Below are 4885 nucleotides of genomic sequence, written 5' to 3' on the forward strand. Positions count from 1 at the left end.
TGTGTGTGTGTGTGTGTGTGTGTGTGTGTGTGTGTGTGTGTGTGAAGGCTGTATATATGTGTGTATAACTGCGTGTACTGTATGTTAGGATGGGTTGTTTGCTGTTCGACTTATATGTCAAGTTTTTGCTATATTGAGTGTTGTTTTATCTTTTTATGGTTCAGTCAATTTCTGAAGATGAATTTATTCTGGTATTTGCAATATGATATAATCTCATTTCCCTTCTTTACTAATGTGTGTATAGAGTCATTATATTGCGCAAGGGGAAGATTAAAGAACACTTAAAGGGTGAAGGTGTACAAGAAATTATCTTTTATTTTATGTTTGCGATTATATTGTTTAAGTTTAACTCCAAGAGAAATACGGACAGTGACATGGAGCTCCTATATTTATATTTACACATGCACACACACAAACACACTTGTCTGTGTTTGTGAGCGTGTGTGTATATGCATACATATATATATAAGTACATAGTGCTATATATATATATATATATATGTATGTATGTATGTATGCACACACACACATGAAAATATAAAATCCTATAGAAGTGTTGTGGAAAGTTAACAAGAAATATACATATACACAAAGGACTACTCATATACGTGCACATATGTATGTGTGTGTGCATATATATAGATGTAACATGCATAGTAAATATTTAAACAGGGTTAACTTAGCTAGGTCTCCGTTGACTGAAAAAAGAATGAAAAGCTTTAAAAGACTTTCGAAATTTAACGGGTTCTCATCAGAGATGTATACATCAATTTGACCAAGTACAGAGAGACATGCAACCGATTTGTTTATATACTCAACAATTCCGGTGGCTACAGAGATCTGGGGCTACTAATTTACATACCGTAAGCGTTGACACTTTACTTCATATCAGGGTCCTGGAAGCGGGGAACTAAGTTCACACAATATCAAGATATCATATAATATATGCAACCTATGTAACAGATATATAAACAAGACTAACTTAGCTAGTTCTCTGAAAAAAACTATGAACGGCACGCACGCACACAGACACACAGAGACACACAGAAACACACACAGACACACACAGACACAGACACACACAGACACAGACACAGACACAGACACACACACACACACACACACACACACACACACACATACATACACACACACACAAGATCCCACAGAAGTACCGTCTAAATAATTTAATAAGAATAAGAAAGCTGGTGTATAGCCCGAACGTAGCATTGATAATTTATTGAACCAACTTTCAACAAATATAATACATTATACATCTAAATCTGATTTGTCGGTTAAAACGCGCCAAACTCAATGCTGAATTGAATTACAACGCTCCAGAGATTCTTTCAAACCTCGATATTTCTCTTCGTGATTGTCTTTACCTCACCCATCTCGTCATCTGTTCATCCATGTAAGCCACCTAATCATCCTTCCAGCCAGCCATTCATCCAGCCACCCAAGTAACCAGTCAACCACACGCACACTGAAAATTTCTCTCAATATTTCAAACACTTTCATATATTTCAATACCAACAAAATCTCAGTATTACTCAAACGCAAGATGGTGAGCTGGCAGAATCATTAGCATGCCGAGCAAAATGCTTAGAGGCATTTCATCCGGTTTACGTTCTGTATTCAAATTCGCAAACATAGGAATTGGAAGAAATTTAGGAAAAAGAATAAGGCGGGGTTGAGGACGGAAATGTCACCTCGGACATGCTAGAAAGAAGACGTAAAGGACAGGATTTCTGGGAAAACTTCCTTTTAAGTTCATATCGAAGATCAGGTTTTTAAATATGCTCATTACAAACACAAATTACACAATAGAAAAAGATCATTTCGATTGGGTTTGAGCAGTAAATTTGCACGTGTACACTGGAAGATTTAACATAATTCGCATAGAAGTTTTACCTAGAGTGTGTGTATGCATGTGTGTGTGTGTGTGTGTGTGTGTGTGTGTGTGTGTGTGTGTGCGTGCGTGCGTGCGTGTGTGTGTGTGCGTGTGTGAAAGGAAGTTAGTTTATGGCATTCTTTCATTTGAAGAACCAAAGTTGTCAACTCGACATATATGGGATCATATGATTGTTTGTTAATTTCCGTAAAACTGTTTTAATTTCTGTATGCTTTGAAGAGAGCAGAAATTGAAAGAGAGTATAAAGTGAAAAGACGACATTTGCTTTGAAGTGAGAGGAGGAAGTAAACGTGAGAACAAAGTGTAAGATGTACGTGTACATGAAATGGACATGTGTGAGTGTGTGCGTGAGAGAGAAAGAGAGAGAGAGAGAGAGAGAGGGGAAAAAAGAAAGAAAGGAAGAAAGAAAGAAAGAGTGAGTGAAGGTATGTGTTGTGATGTATGAAATTTTTTGCATGTATGTGCAAGTGTCACTCACTCGCTTTCTCTGTCTGTCTCTGTCTGTCTGTCTGTCTCTGTCTGTCTGTCTGTCTCTGTCTGTCTGTCTGTCTCTGTCTGTCTGTCTGTCTCTGTCTGTCTGTCTCTCTCTCTCTCTCACACTCACACTCACACATCTTTCATATACACGTAAATAAATAGGCGGAGTAAAGAATTCACACATCATCCGCTTTTGGCGTAACCCTAACCCTAAACACCGTGAGTGCGTATTCTTGACCTTCACCCATAAATACATATGCATACTTCTTTTTTGTGCGTGAGAGGGAAAGAGAGAGAAAGAGAGAGAGAGTGAGGCTGTATTTCTTCATAATGTAGAAAAATGGATGTTTTTGATGCAATTTTTGGGGGTTGTGGCTTATTTTAATACAATATTTATGTGTACATTTTCATAAATGTTTGTCTGAGTAGAATTCCACGCATGTGGGAAACATCGGACGAAAGTGATACCTCAGAAGCAAATGAAAATATTATCCGAAAATGATCTCGAAATTGTGCGACCCAACTTAGTTGCCGAGGTTATTTTAGTTGTAAAAAAGAGTTATTCAGTCAGAAACATAGTTTATTTGGTAGATAGATAATAAGCAACTTTCTTTATTATAATACACATGTGACTAATTCGGAGAAACATTACTTTCATTATTCACACATCGTCACTCTCATAACACTTTGTAATTTCGGTTCAAATTTAAAGTGTGAAACTATTTTCATTTTGTAATGAAACCTGGTCGTTGTAGAGAAGGGTGTTTGAAATAATTGTAGCTGGTTATTGAGATAACGTAGAAAACATGTAAAGGAAAATAATGTCTATTTGACATGTGTAATTGATTTATATTGTTCTGGAAAGTGGTGAGCTGGCAGAATCGTTAGCATGCCGGGCAAAATATTTGTGCGGTATTTCCCTGTCTTTACGTTCTGAGTTCAAATGCCGCCGGGGTCAACTTTGCTTTCATCCTTTCGGGGTCGATAAATTAAGTACCAGTGAGACACTGGGGTTGATGTAATCGACTGGTCCCCTCCCCCGAAATTTCAGGCCTTGTGCCTATAGTAGAAAGGATTTGATTGTTCTGGTCTTTCTTAACATCAGTCATTTGACGACACCCTTTTGTTTGTAATTGGCTATCCTGTAGCGGGTTCAATCCGAGGAATATTGAAATAATACCCATCTTGTTCATTCCACAGAATAAGATTATACTGGAAAGCATCATAAGAGGGATGAGTCTGCGAAACACGTTTAAGGTTGTTATCTTGAACACGAATGAGAATATCATGATTTTCAATGAGATCACCATCCATAAGGATGACTACTTCATTACATGTGGGCTCATTAAAAATGCGTAAGATGTTCATTACTATAGTTTACTATAGACGTAACGAACGCAGAAACACACAGGCACTCATAGAATTGATAATATTGAAAACAGCAAGGGCGGCGAGCTGGCAGAATCGTTGGCACGCCAGGCGAAATGCTTGGCGGTATTTCGTCTGCCGTTACGTTCTGAGTTCAAACTCCGCCGAGGTCGACTTTACCGTTCATCCTTTCGGGGTCGATTAAATAAGTACCAGTTACGCACTGGGGTCGATGTAATCAACTTAAACCCTTTGTCAGTCCTTGTTTGTCCCCTCTATGTTTAGCCCTCTGTAGGCAATAAAGAAATAAATATTGAAAACAGCAAAACGTACACACGAAGTTCAAGCAAAACAAAATGTAGTCAATATAGGTGCAAAATATACTTTCTGTAGCATAGTTATGCTATTAAAAAATGGAAAGTCACCAATTTAGCAACAGTAAGTATGCGTCATCAATGCAAGAAAGTACAGAAAGTTAACATTTATTTGGGACACGTACTAATTGTTATAAAATTCACGATTGAATGATTGCCACGGTGAAGAAAGTGAAAGTCCCAGAAAATTCAGAAGGCATAATTCAATTTTTCATATAAAAATAATTTATTTTACAATTTTGAAACGAATGCCGAACAAAGTGAATAAAAAAGGAAGATGTTATTTGTTTTAACTGTGTAAAATTATAGGCTGTAGAATAAATACTGAGTAACGCAGTAAAACGGTTGTGCGACATTGATACTCACGGTGATGAAGAATACAAGGACTCTTAAGAAAACATTAGGAGTGGAATAACTTTTCTGCAACTAGGAGTGGAAAAACTTTTCTGTAATTAGGAGTGGAATAACTTTTCTGTATATTAAAAGAGCCGCTGAGGCTTTCTACTTCACCAAGTTTCCAAATTTATGATATCCAAAATATTATTTTTGTTTTTGTTTCAGATATATTTGCGAGTAATGGAGAGTGATGTTAAATCAGCTAAATCTTCATGTTGGTAGTACTTGAAAGTGAATGTTGTTGTTTGTTTGAAGTCCAGACCGCAAGTAAAGGTTCAATGTCGGGGCGTTTCACTGTTGGGGGTGGGGAAGTTACAAACATAAGCTAAGACACACACAAACACACACACACACA

The sequence above is a fragment of the Octopus bimaculoides genome, chromosome 8 (genome assembly GCF_001194135.2).
Source record: "Octopus bimaculoides isolate UCB-OBI-ISO-001 chromosome 8, ASM119413v2, whole genome shotgun sequence".
Taxonomy (NCBI): domain Eukaryota; kingdom Metazoa; phylum Mollusca; class Cephalopoda; order Octopoda; family Octopodidae; genus Octopus; species Octopus bimaculoides.